This window comes from Mesitornis unicolor, unplaced genomic scaffold, assembly GCF_000695765.1.
Source record: "Mesitornis unicolor isolate BGI_N332 unplaced genomic scaffold, ASM69576v1 scaffold19665, whole genome shotgun sequence".
Taxonomy (NCBI): Eukaryota; Metazoa; Chordata; class Aves; order Mesitornithiformes; family Mesitornithidae; genus Mesitornis; species Mesitornis unicolor.
The window spans coordinates 5059-22757 of NW_010187726.1; positions in this window are offsets into that span (position 1 = coordinate 5059).

Genomic DNA, 17699 nt, shown 5'->3' on the forward strand with positions numbered 1-17699 from the left:
TCATTCCTTATCCATTTCATCATGGCAGGTATGATTTGCTCACTTTGTGAAGTCTGAACATGCAATGATAGGAAATTAGAAAAGCTGAGTTAATACTTTATGTGTAGTTATTTCATACTGAAGGAGTGAATACTCCTATTATTCTTCATTGTTTTGCATTAAGATATCCTTATTCACAGCATTCAGAATATTGGAGTGTGTGTGAAGTGTTATCTTGAATGTATTGGTATCTTTAAAAGCATAATCAGATCTCAGATATAACAGCTGTGGTGACTGTAAAATCTCCTCCAATCTCCCACTGTACTGACATATGATAATTTTGCCATGCTTATTTTCTGATTTTTATGCATGGAAAGAACACAAAATTATTTTCTTCTGTGTGTCTAATCCTCTCTGTAAAGCCACCTTTACTTTGAAATAATGATTTTGAGAAGTTAGTATGAGTGCACACTGCTGACTCAAAACTAGTTTGTGCAAATGTTTGGAGGTTTTGTTGTTGTTGTTTTTTTCTTTTCTTTCTGCATTGGAGAGATAGCTATAGAGTTATAACAAGAGGTTTACTGATTTAATATTTCCTGCTTGCTACAACTGATGAGTCAAAAGCCACACTTTTCTTGAGAAGAGCTGTTATAAATCCCTGTAGAAAGTCCCATGTGCTATAATCCATTGCAGAATAGTGATAAAATTTAAGAAAGAACACCCAAGATTAATTTCAATACCAGAAGCAGTTTTTACTGTCCCACTACACCACGAAATTAAGGGTTTTCAGAGCAGTGAATCTAAGGTTTTATTCCTACTCTCTGATACAGCAACCTAGTTTTCACATCCTACTGAGGCCAGTGGGAAGTAATGGTACTTAGTGATTTCTATTTAAACGCAAGTAACTAAACCTAAAGTTTCAAATTTTGCTTCCAGAAACAAGGGACCTCAGTTAGATACCTACCAGGTACATTCAGATACTTACATGCTCAGCTGTGAGCCCACAGTAAAAGCTCTCCAGTCAGCTGTATAGCCATCGACTTACATACCAGACTCCAGGCTTTACTCTTCTCCTTAAGAATGTGTACAGTAGAGCACAGCTGCTGAAGTCTTTTAGCTTGGATTGGTTAAGTGGCTGAAATGAATCTGTGGATCTTTGCCTGCTAACCTGCCTTGGTTCACATGGCAAAACAGAGCTGGAGCATGCAAACAGGACTTTTCTTGGAAGAAACGAAGCCAGAAGACATACGCTAAGGGGCCAGCTAATGCTTTCCAGCTGCTGTTGGGCATTCAGTTCATGAGACCACACTTGAGGTACATACAGCATAATTATTTGCTGATTAAGAATAAATAGGCAAGTCTTGGCAATAAAAGAAGAGAAATACGTTGGCCTACTTTTCACAAAATAATAGATTTTAGTGTAATACACATACCAGTTTGTTTTAAACAATTGCATGCTCTTGAATTAACAGGGTTAAAGATCTGCTTTTGCAGCAGCTTGCTGAACTTAATTGTTTCTGAGGCAAGAACGATGAATGGGACTATTTCTAGAAGTGGCTGCCAAAGATTTTTTTTTTTTTTAATAGACCAGCACTGCCCAACTGGCAGCATCAGGACAGCTTTGCCTGGCTCATTGCCTTTGTGTCTGAGGAGCAGGTGGCTCCATGGGCCATGCATGGTGATCCTGCCCCACTGCCACGTCACCGCTCAGGACAGCCAGGGCAGTGCTTGAGTCTTGTGCTGGCCAAAGCAGGGGCTGTCCCCAGCATGGAACCTGTCCTTTCCAGTCACCACTCATTATGCGGCCAGACCTTCTTCTGGTATACAGTACTTGCAGATGATGTAAGGATGAATAGTACTGTACCCCAAGAAAAAGATATTACATTGAGATCTGAATCACTGGATTAAATTGTTACAACATCACAAAACATTTTTTTTAATATAGATAAGCACAAGGTGATGCATCTTCTTGCACAGCAGGAAATTATAACTGCTGAATGGGAGACTATGAAATCTTACACCAATGCCAATGTCTATTGCTGTTGTACTACTTTTCCTTGCTTTAAGTTTACCTATGTTAAAAGCAAACTCCTTACTCTGGGCTGTTTTTCTGCATATAAGAGTTACTGTGTCAAAAAAAATAACATACCGTCATTATAGGTGGTTTCATGCTGTTGGAGGCACTTTTATGGAAAGTGAGCAATGAAGTGCAAGCTAGTTGGATGCAGTTAAAAATAGAAGGATGGTCAAGCACTTCCCTTTTTCCAAAGTATCATTTGTATCCTTCACTAATACAGATGCTCTCTGTCTTACATACTGCTCTGTTTCTGTAGTGCTGTAAAGTCCTCCAAATAAACTTCTGAAGAATAAAATGCTAACAACTGCTGCATGGTTTGTACTAAGTGACTATGTTATTGGGATGCTGCCCCTCCTGGAGTGCTGCAGAAGAATGACAGATGTGCTGTGCCCTGCCTGGGGTGGGAATTGCTCATCCCCACTTATGCCAGGCTCAGCCTTGCATAGGTCATTGCCTCACTGAGTCGGGCTGAATTTAAAGCAAAGGTGGAATGTGTGTCTCTCTGGAAAGAGGCATTCTCCAATCCCGAATTTGGTTTCTTGATTTAAATAAATTTTTAAAAGTTTGTTTTATTATATCTAAAACAGCTTTCAGGGGTACAGTCATTCTGCATGGCCTGTAACACATGTGAAAATGTTGTTTAATTGACAAGAATGTCATGCTTTTATCCCTATGCTAACCTTTTGATTTTTTAAAGGTTTTCTTCACTTCAAGATATGTGCAATATATTAAAAAAATTCCTTATTTAGAGCTAAGTCCTGAGAAGCACTAGGGGACCTGGGTGGCTAAATTAAATACATAGATAAATAATGCTAGCAATTAATCATGATAGTTGTACTCATAAAATAATTCAGACATATTTCCAGAAGAGACACAATGCATGTATCTTCATGGTGTGTATACAGAAGAGCATCTCACCCTTAAGCATAGCTGCATATATACACAGAAAAGAGATGCTTCTGCATCTGATTCAAATCTGACACGATGTAAATAGGGTTCTATTTTTTCTCTGTGTGCTCTTCTTCATCTTTTGTCAGAAGCTAAATTACCCCTGGAACATTGCTGCAGCATGGAATTCCCTGGCTTGCCACTTTCTGCAAGCTTGCCTATTTTAATAGAAAAAACAAACCAACAAACAGACTTGATCTTGTGCTATGAAGGTCTGGCTATGTTACACATGTCCTGTGGGGCAGGTCACGTAGTGGAAAAACAACAGCAACATTCGGAAAACTATGCAAAGGTTTTTGAACTCTTGTACCTCCTCTACCCCTACCTCTCCCATGAGGTCTGGGCTGCATTTTCAAAGAAATATTTGTCTTGTGCTATGCTTCTCAGTAATTCTTAATTCACTGGTATCATGACTTGGCATCTGAGGTACAGGAGCTGATGGGGTAGCACCAAATTTATTCAAGCAAGAAGGGAATGAGTTGTGCAAGAGCTTGCCTTGCAAAGCAACTAAAGGCAACGCAGCACGGTGCTTTTCAAAGCAATGGTATAATATCGTTTTGACATCCTAGTTATTCTATATCCAACTAGTAAGAAATACATGCTGCTCTGTACCTCATTTGCCAGAGGAGCTAAGTACTGCTTTACCTAGCCCAAATGTAGAAGCAGTAGGAACTGCCTTTTGAGGAATCACAGCCGGAGAGATATGGCTGAGTGGAAGGCATCAGCTGTGGAAACGGTCACTGGAGTTTGGTGGCAGGAGGTGTGTCCTATACCTATGGTTGCAGCACTGAACCCTTCATATGGAGCTCCACACTGAATTCTTTAACCAGCTGGCCACAGGATCAGAGCTCTTGAAAATAATTAAGCTCTACAAGATCTGTAAAAACTGGTGACCAGATAGATGAGAGCAACTCAGTACCCTGGCTGATGCCAAGCCTGCTGTGTGTGCTCATAACTTATTACGGACTCCAGAAAAGCCTCTTTGGATGAAGGATTTCTAAATGCTCCAACTGTAGAAGCAGCACCAGGCAGCGTGTGATATCAGCTGTTAAGATACACATTCAGAGGAGATCAGTCTCCAGAGCCTGTGGACCTTGTCACAGCCCTGCTGCATCACGTAAGTTGCAGGTGATCACTCGTGTGGAACTGAAGGCTAATACCATGCTTTGTTTATGAAGTAAACATTTGACTGGCCTTGCTGTACCTTCACCTGAATTACTAATAACTTACTGTGGTTTGTCGTTTAAAGCAAATTGCAGTGTTAATTATGATAATAAGTCCATGCAGGCCAGATCCAGAAGGACCCTGTGGAGAAGATCCTGGAGCACTCTTTGCTCCCAGAAGTGCTGACGTTACCATGCAAGCCTTCGCTGGTTAAGGACATGTTGCAAGAACTGGTTCCCCACCTCCCAAACCTGCATTTCTCCCCCTTAGGCCCACATCCTGTCTTGCTGCCTCTGCAGAGCCCGCGGCTGCAGACATATCTGTGCAGCTTCACCATGCAGAAGCGGGCTGCTCCATGCTTTCTGGGTGCCTGTCTATAATGTTTGGTTACCCTTATTAGACTTCTGCAGGAACAAAGGCAGTACCTCTTCGACGAGGGCTGAAGTAAAAGCAGGACAAGGTAGCAAATATGTCACTGGCTTTCATCCTCTGAGGTGCCCATGGTGGAGGAGCTGCAGGGCTGCTTCACCCCCAGAGACCTGAGATGGCCAAACCACCCAGCCCACCTGCTTCTCCTGCCCCAGAGGAATGGACTTCCCCCTGCCCCAGCCCCACAGATCTCCCCGTTGCCCAGCTAATTTATCTGCTCTGAGCCAACCAATTACCTGCTGAAGGCACAACACGGGCAGGTTCCCCACCACTGTCTGAAGTTACTGGGAAAGTCAGAAGACTGGCAGAAACTTAAGAAGCTGCAGTTCTTTGCACAAGCTGGAGATAAAATTAATTTTTCTGTTAGGTGCAGAAGAAAGCAGCCACCTTATTCAGCTTTCACAGTAATAGTCTAATCTGCCATGCACATATTGTTTACTGAAATGAAAATGGAATATCGCCCACAATTGAGGTTACCAAATACACTTACATAGAGCCTTTCAGAGCAACAGCACATCAGCTGGTAGAGGCTGCTACAAGAAACTGGGGTTTCTTTGTTTCTTAGCAGCAGATGATTTCCTCTCCTAGGGCAATTATGTAGCCTAATTGCCTGTAATAATCATCAATTAAGAGTGTGCTAATGCCAGCCTTTCTTGTTTTTGCAGAAAGTGTCTCCTAACCAACTTTCTGCTTCCAAGTAGCAGAGATGGGCTCCACACATTTAGAAAATGCAAGCGATGTTGAATAAAGTAGAATTTTATTATATGAAGACCTTAATTGATGCTGCTATTGATGCATAAGATGTTATGAAAAAAATCATTAAAAAAGAAGTTATTTCTGAAATGTGACCTATTCCTAAAAGATGCATTGTCCTTTCAATTACTTACAGTTGTTTGGGGTGCATTTTTATTTTTTTAACAGTACCTTGTATTTATTCTTTTTTAAGAAACCTGTTAGATTTACCAATGCTCGACTCTGCTGTGCTGCATTACAATAGTTTTTAAAAGTAAATTGAAAAAAAAACAACAAAAAAGTCATAGGGTATACAGTACATTGGCAGGATAGATTAGATAATATATCTTTTTCACCACTGACTTTTGTGGTTTCATTTAGGTATTATCAGTGCTTTCTTCCTAGCAGCTAATATAGCAATATGTTATCATTCAAGAATACTTTCTACAGTATTCACATACGTGTGCAGTGAGCAATGTAGCTTCATTTTTGGAGAAAGTTCAGCAAAATCCATAACCATGCTGGTTCAGAGCAAAGGTTCATCTAGCCTAATATCTTTTTTCTGTCAGTAGCCAAGAGCAGATGCCTGGAGAAGAGTACCAGAAAAGCGCAAGCACATAGGGATCCGTCCTCTATCGGGTACTCCTAACAAACTTGCAATCCTGGGACATTCTGAGCCCAGCACTGTGGCACCAACATATATTTTCAATATACAGCGCTTAGAGGCCAAATGCTTAAAATTCAGGTATTGGCAGTAGATACGTGGCAAGCAGAACAGACCTGGACATTGAAACCACTGACTTTTGCATCCCCCTGAGAGGAGCAGAAAATCCAGCACAGATTAGAAGAACATTCTCCCTGGGTATGGTGCTGCTCATTATCAGTGACACTGCAGAAATACTAATTTTTGCAGAAGCTGTGATTTTGCATCAGGCAACTGTTTATGGATGTATTTATATAGCAGGATATTGTTGCAGAGTGAAAACTCAGAAAGAAAGAGCAGCCACAGAAAGTAGTTTTGCAAACTGTAACCCAGAGAGTGTGCTGCTGTTGAAAAAGGAGCAGTGCTGTGCTTAACTTTAATAGGAAGCTGTAAACATTGGGCCAAACTACTTTGGTGGTAGCTCTGTCCAACTCAGTGGGATGAGATGAGAGCTAAACTGGGCATTTTGTGACAGTCTCCCCTGGGAAGCTGTGCAGATGCTTTGGAGTCCTGAGAGGTTTATCCCATCCTTGACTTTTCCTACTATTTGTATGGTAATGAGAACTGCAACCTCCAGACTGGTCTATAAGCATCATGCCAGTGCAGTCCCTGCAAAGGATCTGAAACACCAGGTACCTATGCTTAGCTGGATGCCCTTTTGCAAAGTGTGGGCATGATGTAGCCAAAGGTATATCCCTTTTTACTGGGTAAGATAAAAAAATCTCACTGTGTGTTACCGTATCGCTTAGTTGCCTTCAGCTTTACTTAGCCTCTACTCCTCCTGGAAACTGTTTCTGTGTTTACTTTTGCTACTTATGTTTAATTAGAGACAACATCTAGGTCTTAATGTTGAAATATTAGATTCCCTTAGGGAAGTGTTATGTGCAGCTTGCTTTGAAAAACAAAGCAGAACAAGAAAACCCACCTTCATTGGCACCTGCTGATTATTCTACACAATGTGTGAAAGAGGAAACAGGGAAGTGGCTTTCCAACTCTACAGCTGGACCCATACACAGCTTTTTGTAGGAAAAGGAACACTGCTCTTCGGAGAGATACAGTCTGCCCTTCCTACCTTAATGAGGATTGCACTGTGCACTCTTACAGTTTTTCAAACATGTGTGGGGGACTGAAACTCAGCATGGCACCAGTGCTCAGCTGCTGTCCTCTCCCTCAGCCGGGATGATAAGCCAACGAGTGATCTACCCTGTAAGCATGTGGCTTGTTGCTCCAGCTATGCATGCTCACCCACACATGCAGTCATGCAGGCTGAAAAAGACAAAGGCATGCTTGCTGGCATGGCAGTAATGCAGCCAAAATTAAAAATGATACAGGGAAGAGACATAAAACTGAAATGCAGCTGTTGTGTATGCGATTGCAGTTCATAATTTCCTTAGAAGAGCTTTCATGCTCTTTAGTAGATGTGACCCCTGCAAGATTCACTACTACTAAAACAACCACTGAGTTTGGGAGCCTCCTTATCTATAAACTTAGGGGCTGTTAACTCTTCACAAAACAAAAGTCTTGTGCAGACCTGTTCAAGGGCAGAGGACAAGTGCAAGCTGCTATGGATGCCTGACAGCCAAGATGAGCCACTTGACTGCGAAAGGGTGCTCCTTTGTTTAGATCTCTTTAAACTGGGACATGCTGGAAAGGCTTGCAGAGTTGATTATTGTTATTTTCCTAAGGATATTTCTGTTTTGTTTTGGGTTTTTTTGTATGAAAGACTAGACATAATATCTTTTTCTAGTGCCTTGGAAGAGAACTGTAGTGAACAATACTGGTATCTGGCTTGTCCAAAGAGCATGGATGCTATGAAGAGAGCTTCTGTGCCCAGGTTGACTTTGGCTTTCTGAGCATTCCCGACAAATCCCTGGGTCACCACAACCTTTTCTGCAGAAACTCAGTTCTGTGGGCCAAAACCACTGTCTATATGCTCTTTAGGCTAAGCTGAAGCCAAAGGCAAGGTGACCTTTCTTACAGAACTGGCTTCTTAGTGGATGTTGCCTGCAGGTTGAGGTCTCGAGTTCATTGTAATTTTTTTAAGTTCTGGGTTTGAAGCCTTGCATCAACTAAGCTGGAGACAGCATTTCAGACCAAAAGCATGCTTACAGAGCCTGATACCCATCAGTAACTACACTCTGTGAAAAAGAAGTAAAACTTTTGCCTTAAAGAAGACAGTGGTAGGTCTGCAGGATAAGGCAGATGGGCCTGATTCAGTATTTCCTTTTAAGGAAGAAGAAAGGAGGAAAATAACTTCTTCATGTTCTCCTTTGACATGTTGAGATACATGACATCTTATGGTTTTAAACTAGTTTGTGGTGGAAAAAAAAGCTATTGGGTGTAGTTAGAAATTAATTTTTTGGGGGGTTCATTACAACCTGAGAAAGAAAGCCAAATTTAGATCCAGAATACCTGTCCCTAACATTGCAGGCCTAGAGTATCTATAATATTTCTTTAAAATTTCATTGTAAAAATAAATTGAAATAATGAAGGCACAGCTGAAGAGAAACTGATTGTTAAAAAATAAGAGATAATAAAACTAACCGTGCAACACTGAAGAAAACAGCCAACAGAAAACCACTTCTGCTTTTGGGATGCTGTGTCTTGAAGGAAAGAAGAGTGGTGTACAATTAATTTGCATTTTAGTTGGGAGAACTTTGAAAGGAATATTTTAATTCTGTGTGTAGTGAAAATCTTCAGAGAGTATGAAGTCATTTATAAAATTGACAGCAAATATTTTCTAGGAATTGTTTACCAGTAAAAAATGCAAAAATAATAAAACCACTAACAATGAAAGTTAAAAGCATTGTAAGCTTACCAGAAATGGACTTTAAAATGTTCACTTGGGCCTCCCCCCTCCCATGTTTAGGAAAAGACTCCATAAAGCATTTCTTATAAGTGAGAAAAGTAACTTCATTGTGCAAAAAATTCCCTCTCCTTTCACTTCAAAGGAAGGTCTGGTCCACAGTTACTGCACATTGAAGTGACACATGAATCCAATGGGCTAAGTGTAGCTGGTCTGATTTCCACCACCCAAGGACTTGGCCATTTGTCCCAGTCTTAGCAATACACAGGATGGTGGGATGAGAACAATCCTGACTGAGTCTGAAGATGGGCTGTGAGGAGTGGTCTTTACCCAGGAGGTCAGTGGTGCCACTCAGGGTCCCCTCAGCAAGCTGGAGCTAATGGGAACTCCCGATTGCAATAAATGTAAAATCTGTCATTTAGGACAGAATAACCCTGTGCAAAAGTATGGGCTGGGGGCTGCCTGGTCAAAGCAGCATCTGTGGAAAAAATGTGGTGAGGGTCCCGGTGGCCAGCATACTGAGTGTGTCAGCCAGCAAGCAACACGCTCCCTGGTCAGCATCAAGTGATGCAATTTTTTTTCTCTCTTCTCAGGACTGCTGAGGCTGCAGCTGGAGTCCCGTGTCTGGCATACAAAGGATACTGATAACTTGGAGTGGGCCCAGGCACTGAGGGGGCTGGAGCACTTGATATGTTGCTATCATCAACTCCCTAATGGCTGGCTGCAGTAAAGATGGGAGCCAAACTCTACTGGGCCTTGCAGAGCAAGAGAATGAGAGGCAAACTGACACAGATTTCTTCAAGGTAAATTGGAACAAGATATAAAGAAAAACGTTTTTTCCTTGAGGGAGTTGAACACTGGGGCAGGCTGGGCAGCCCCATCCCTGGAGATACTCAAAACTTGACAGAAAACCATCCTGGTCTCACTCTACAGTTAGTTAGTCCTGTTCTGAGCAGGAGTGTGGACTGGATGACTTCCAGTAATCTTTTCAGATTTAAATAATCTTGTGATTCCTTCCTATTCTGTGAGTGCTCTCAGGCCATTCTTTTTTCTGGACGTTGATCTTCAAGAGTGAATAAGCTGCCTGATCACGACTTAGAATGGACAGAGAAGGAAAAAGTCATTCGATCACATCCTCCTTTGCCAATCTCCTGAGGCCACCATGAGTTAATTCACCTTTTCACATCTTAGTTCACAGCTGGCCCATAAGGACAGATTTAAGGGCAAAGAAACACAAACCAGCCCTCAGCATCCTTAAGTATGTTAAGGTGAGCCTGCTGGTAGAAGTAGCTGGCTAAGCATTTGAAAAATTTTTCCAGGCTTATACCTGTGAAGGACACACTTCTTCTGGCATATGCTGCTCTCAGTCGCTGACCGACTGGAGATAATTTCTGGTGAGGACCTCGCATAGCCTGGTCTGCAGATGAATAGAGAGCACTTCACCCTGCTCCTGCCTCCTGCTGCAGCCAGTGCATGGGACTGCGCCAGCAAAAGCTGTTAAAAGGCATTTGTGCCCTCAGCATTCCCGCCTCATTAAAGACATCTTGGCCTCACATGAAACCCATATTCACTCGATGCTGGTTTTGGTCAGGGCTTTCTCCTCCCTGCCTTGCCATTGTCCCCTGATGCCAGGTCCTGCCAATGCCTGTCTGGCTCCAGGACTCACTTGGCAGAGCCCCTGCAAATGCAGACACAGAGCTTTGGCAATGCCCTGACTCCACCTTTCTTTCTCTTTCCTTTCTTGCACAATACAGAAAGGCATGCCTTACTCCCAAACTCTTATGAATTTTCATGGATGCTGTCAGTCTGAGACAGTGCAGCGATGTTTGCGTTACATGCTACAGACTGGGTGTTTCGAAGATGCACTCGAAAAGCTGCTCTGTATATTGCCTTCTATGGAAAAACACATATTGTCTTCTTGAACCACACTGGCTCATTACGGCTGTTTTTCTTTGGCTCATTATAACCCTAGACTCAACTGTACTGACCTGCATTTATTTATAGGTAACTGGTGAGAAATGAACTCAGATTATTCATCTTTTCAGCAGCAAGACATACCCAGCTGTGATTGAATGTGCCAAAACACAAAAAGTGATTTGTAAATATTTTTGTGAATAAACTAATATTATTTGTCCATGAGCATTTTGACATAGTTCATAAGAATATCTGTAGTTCTCAAATGTCAGTCAGACAGATGCATGTCTTGCAGTGCTTTCCCTGAGTCTGACTCCTTGTTCAGGTGCTGCATTATTCTCTGTAGATGTGTTCCTCTTCTTCGAAATTAGCCATCATGTAACCATGTAACAAAGACAATCCATGCATTTGAGGCAAATATTTGCTGTAGTAAAGAGTTAATGTAAATAATATGTGAGCCAATGAAAGGCCAAGCCTTGGTCTTACCTTCACCAAATACTTCTGAATTACTAAGATGCTGCAAGAAGCTAAGTCCTATTCATGAACAAGGCAAACTGCTAAACTTACAACACGCTTTACTGACAGTAAAATGCAATCTGCCCAGCTTGGTGAAGAACATATCTGTAGGGGAGAACAAAACCACAGCAAAACCACAGATTTAATGTTTCTTCTCTGTGACAGGTTACTACATGCTGCTCAGTCCTGTTGCATGTCCATGGATTCATCAGCTGTTTGGTTTCTAGTAAGCTATAGGAGTTCAGGCTATATCCTTGTATGACCCCTCCTGTATTTCCAAATATACCCCCATGTCCTTGTTATCAAAATGTCTTTCAGGTTTCTAGAGTAGCACGCCATACTGCAAACTCCACAACTTTGATTTCCATATCTCCAGCATTGTTTAGGGTCTTCCTTTCCTCCCTGCTCATAGCCCTAAGAGCAAGAATGGCACATACAGAAGTATGACGTGGCAGCACTTGCATGCTGGCAGGCAGGTGAGAAAATCCCTGCTGGCAGGAGTGTCAGAAATCAGATTTCTTTGCAGTTCTGGCCCTATGCTCTCTGTATCTGACTTCACACAGCTTGAGCCTATGCAGGGATATGAGTAATATTGTAATGCTGAGGCTGTGAGGCTTATAAGAAAATAAGTGTGAGAAACGTGCTCACAAAATGCAAATTTAGAGACAGATAAATTCTGTGAAGCAAAGGTTTATTAGCAGCATGCTGGGTGCATTCAGGAAGTGGGATGCCTGAAAAGCACACCTGCTAATAGGTTGAGGTTTATTTATAGTAACATTCATTATCATAGCCACACATTTTACAAAGTTATTTACATATTCAACAGTTTTCCAGGGAAATCTTTAACATCAGTTTCCACCCATTGTCGCATGCGCACTAAAATTTGGGGGTGGTTGTTCAGGGTCTGAAGATGACGGCTCATAGTCTTCATCACTGTAAACTTTTCACCTTTATTGTCTCTGTGTAACTATTCGTGATTTAAGTCGGTTTCTTGCAGCTGTGTTAGCTCATTAGTTCCTTATCTTCAAGGATGTTCTGCTTATCTTAGCTTTGAGGCACTCTCCTTTCTGTCTTTAAGATTTACCTCTGTCTGTGAATGTAGAAATCTTCCAGTCCTTGACGGATTTACAACCTTCACAAATACTCTAGAAGCTACCAACTCCATCTTCACAAATACTCTAGAAGCTACCAACTCCATCTGAATTCCACCCCTCCCCTTTTTTTTTTCTTTTCTATATGCAATGCGAATTCTTTTGCTTTCCACTGTACCCTATTACCAATTAAGGGTTTTACTGAATTTTTTTTGTAAGATTCTCATCGTGTTATGTTCCAAAGCACCACGTCTTATAAAGTGTATTTCAAGACCTTAGCCATATTTCTATACCCTAATGCTTTAACAAATTACTTCCCACATACAATTTCTCACATAAGGGACTGTGTCTTAAAAGTGAGATTTACTCTGTTCATGTGGCCAGTAGAAGTCTAGTCACTATTTACATTGTGCTTAAACTCTTTTAAAAAAACTGTTTAATTAGCGCGCACAGACAAAAAGCTGATCCTCCACAAGCTGTAAGCATGTGGAAGTGGGGGCCAAAGGAAGGATATTTGGCATAACACTGAACTGGCTTTTCTGTCTGGCTGTTGTGTCAGCACTGACCCATGTTTGGGCAAGAGGTGAAAAAGCGCGGGATTTGGAAAGCGATACTCTGGAGGAGGCTCCCTCCTTTTTTCTGCTTCCTGCAGGGGTTTTCTGTGGGACAAGCAGGAGCATGTTTCCATGTGCGGGCTGATTTCTCCAAGCGCGTGGGCTGCTGGGAGTGCAGCCCTGCTCCATCACTGCCCCGGGGGAGCTTCCCCAAAGCCAGCCCTGCCGAGGCCCCCTCTCGGTGCAGCAGCAGCAGCACAGCCTCTTGCACGGAGAAGCATGCACCTCGGCGACAGACGGCAGTGAGAGCAAGGCGGTTCCTTTATTTTCAGGAATAAAAGGGCTGGATCCAGGCCGTCACATGAACAGAACAACGCGTAAACAAGGTCCGCAATTATTTAGCTGACTCCCATCCCCAAGGCTGAGCATAAACATGTATTAGAGCAAAGCCAGACTGGTAGCTCAGTTGTGTTTTCTGTCCCTTGGCAGCTCCGTTTGGGCCATGTGTCCTTAGTATTCCCAGAATCAGTCACTGGGACTTGGAACAAGTGGTAACCTAAAGCAAATGTTATGGAGGGCTGTCAGTTTTTCCTCCTTCATGTTATTGTTTCAGCCCTGGCTGCTTTTTCTGAGGAACTCTCTCTTCAGATTGGTGTCTGAGATGTGTTGGCTGAATGTCTCAACAGTAAAGCACATAAAAGCACATATACAGGTTCACATTCATTGGTGGCAAGACAGTGTTTGAGCCAGAGATACATAGTAAACATTTTCCAACCGTTGTCTGCTCACAATAGAAGTGTTGGGACACAAACCTTCCTTTTTTCCTTATCAAATTTGCTTTCCTGAAGGTAACTATATTTCCTATCAGTTCTGTCTTGCTTTGTGGTATCCTTGGCCTTGGTTGCAAATAACACATCCCATAGCTTGTATTTCAAAAACTTATGTGAGAAGCAAGCCCACGTATATTTAACATGTTTTACTGGGGACAAAGTCAGCGGAGCAAAGAAAACAGCGCTGGGCGCAATGCCACACTTTGTCATAGCAGGGGTCTCTTTTTATAGAGCCACAAGGAGATCTCACAGGTTGAGCGGAATGGCGGGAAGCGACGCAGAGGGACACGGTTGGTCTCGGTGGTCCTCTGGGGTTGGTGGAGGCAAAGTTCAAGTTTCTCTCCATCAGGAGTTCCCTGCCTGACGACGCTGTCTCTGCCTCCCAGCCACTCTGAGGGCTGCACCCCCCCCCAGCCACCTTGACTCACAAGGATCTACTTTACATGATGCCTGTTCACAGACCCCCACCTTCTTTTGCTTGCCCAACTCCCCACAATGCTCAACCATATGCCTAACTTGTGACAAAAAGGCTTGCTTAACTGTTACGTTAACAACACTAACTTAACAACTGTAGCCTAACTCAATAACAGTAATTAATTAATTTTAGCAAAAGCAAAATTCTACTATTACTTGTCACACATTTTCCAAAATTTGCGTTTCAAAAAGCATCCAACAGAACTCAGAGTGTAACCTGATTATGCATACTTAGTGCCCAGATTTCACTGAGACCATCTTATTTTGAACACAGAAAGTAAAATGATTTTTTTTTCTGTAAAGTCCCTAATTCTCACACCCACTTTGAAATGTGTTCAGGGGCATGTGTTACCATGTGTGCACTGCAGACAGACTCATGGCTGTGAAACGCTGCTCAATATAGGACACTCTGGTGCAGACAGTTTCTGGACACAGCAGCTGTCAATGCTGGGGACGGGCTGGCCTGGGGACCTGAGCATGCAGGCGCACCTGCGAAGGCTATGGGTGGCATGGAGCTGAGCCAAGGTCAGCCCTGTGGGGCCAATGTCAGCCCCATTGAGAGGGTTGGAGGCCCCACACCATCGCTCCTTGTGCCGAGACCTGCCCAGGGTCCCCGGCCTGTGGCAGCCACTGGAGGACCCTCAGGCTTGGCCGGCCTGGCCTTGCACACTCCTTTAAATGCTCCAAGTCTAATTGCTTCTACTAATACCTTTACAGCAGGTTTTGGAAAGCGGCTGTAAAGGGTTTGTGTCAAGTGAGGACACAAAACAAGCTGAGCAAGGGCCCAATGTGATGGTCCCTATTGCAGAATGTCCTTATTTGCCTTGGGTTGGGGCAGCCACCACATGCCCTCTGCTCCATCCCCGAGTCACTGCTGGGCCAATCTGAGGCTGCCAGGGCACTGCAGCTGCATGTGATAGGGTGCCAGACAAGCTTCAGAGCCATTAGTGTATTTCTCTTTTCCTCCTTTAGCTCCTAGCAGTGTCCTGGTCCTTCTGGTAGCTTAGAAAGCCTCTCAGCACCCTGCATGAATGCTCTGTACTGCCCTTCCCAGCAAATGCAAGGGCAGGGCTTCTGCTTTGTGCAATGGATGGCATGGTGCTGCTGAAGTAGCCCGAGGATGAGGTCAATGGTATGTCCACCAAGGACTTCATCAAATTATACTTATTTCTTCTCTTTCGAGTTTGCCTGTGGTGGGAGTAGCTCTACTGTAAGTGTGCCTTCTGCTAAATTCAAGATCTTCTGCGTATCTCAAGCTTTAGTTAGTACCTTTGTCACACACACAGCATAATGCACCTGACGTCATTACAGCCATTTCTACCTCCAATGGAGGCTGAGGCACAGGTATGTAGGAGAAGATTAAGACTGTCCTTTCTACCTGCCAGGCTGGCTGCTGCATGGACAAGCCAGGGGTAGCGAAGTCACTGCTCTCTTGGCTGCCTGCATGGAGGACGCAGCTCCGCCATCCCTGTGCCCTGCCGGCACAGCAGTGGTTGCATACACATTGAAGCCCTCGGGAAGACCTTTGTCTTGAGAAGGTCTGGTGGGGTGCTGGGGGGAGCCTGGCAGTGGGTTTTAGCACTTGGCATCAATGGAAACCTGCCCACTGGATAGTTTTGGAACCTGTGCACCCCTCTAGATTCACTTGTGGTGGCTTACTGGGGTTACACTGTCTGGGCAAGTGTCTTCAAGCATAATCCTCATTACAGTCAGCTTGGAAAAGCTCCCAGTTACTCCAGGAGGCATTGAGTCATACCTATAGTAATCTCCTCTTCCAGGCATACTGCCTGTGCCAGAAGTATGCTGAAGGGAAGGCAGACCAGGAGCGTTCAGCATCCATTTGAGTAGCCTACAGAAACAAGTCCCAGAGACAGGACCCTGGCCTGGAGCTGGGAGCAGATCAATTGCCCAGACTTCCTCTCCTGCATTTTGTCTATGGGTGTAGCAGGAGTGGAAACAGCTCCAGCAGTGTGCTGATCGGTCCCTACAGGCTGGCCCATTTGCAGGTCAGCTCAGCCCAGAGGAGGTAAAGGTGATCTTTAGAAGTCAGGTTTAAATAATTAAAGACAACAAATGGGAAAAACAACCAAAAGGGGAGACAATGGGTGTTACTTTCATTACAGTAAGAAGAATGAGCACAATGAGTAAATGAGACACTTCATAAGTCTATATGGTACATACATGGCTTCTCTAACTTCTAATTTGCAGAAGCTTAACTGTTTGCTTCCTGGACTTGAGACTTTGTGCCAGTGGGAACTGCAAGCATCCCAATTCCACATATTCTGCGGGAGCAGAAACAAGAAATGAATCACATACTTTATGGGTACATAATGGCATCTAAGTATATATTCAGTACACATTCTTAAAGCATTTATTTTTATTGCTTATTTTCTGTCTACTGGAGACCAATAGTTTTTTAGTAAAAGATGTGTCTGAATATTTGAATTTTTTTGGCTTGGTTTAAACTGCCAGAGAAATTTAAGACTGACTCAAAGTGAAATTGCATTTTACTTTTCTTACAGAAATGAAGACCTCAAAAATGTATCTTCTAGGTATAAGCAGAAAACATACTCTGACCCAAAAAATATGTATCATCCCCACTTGGGGAATTTCTAATGAGAACACATAAATGAACATCTAGAAATTATTCACAAAAGCAGCATGGACTTGCATCTCCCATCTCCCCAGTGAATATCCCGTTCTGTGTATTATGGGGTGTTCTTCAGGAGGCTATCTCAGTCTCTTCTGTCAAAGCACAGATTCTCTTGCATGCAGCTCTTGTATGCATGATCTGTTTGCTACACATCCAAAGCCTTAGTCGCTAAGGTATGCAGGGTCAAAACATAACACTGGTTAGAAACCAACAGTCTCCACACAATGTGTACTTTTGGTTATCCATTTGATTCAATGATTATTAAAAGGATTTAGAAAGACACTGTCGTGAAAGACTGATATTATTACAGTCACTTACTGGCAGAAAATGCAGATCAACAGGTTCATCTGCAGAGTCGATAAATGTGCTAAGTGACGATACCCAAACTTTCATTAAGTGAGCTCAATCAGCACAGCAAAGAGTTCACCAGAGGCTACATGCAGTTAATCTATTCAGCACTTTATCCCTCCCCGGCATGCAGCAAAGGCATATTTTTTGCTCAACTCTTCAGCTCTGGCAGTATAAGGAGTGTCACTGGTGTCACTGTGCCTTCACACACAGAGAAGTATTTGCAGGATTAGGACTTTAAAACTCTTATCTTTGTACAGTACTTGCCTACATCCTGCATATTCGCAAACCCCACTGGCTCCCCTTGCTCAAAGTGAGAGAGGTTGAATGTGCACTCACTCACTTGAAAAGGTCAAAGCCTTTCTGTGTAAACTGCTAGAGGTGAAAGGTATGTCATACTCTGTATATCATAAAGAGTGGTACTTACTATGCTCATCTCTTTCGGAGTGTAAGCAGTGTTCTCGTTGTGATTGGGATAACA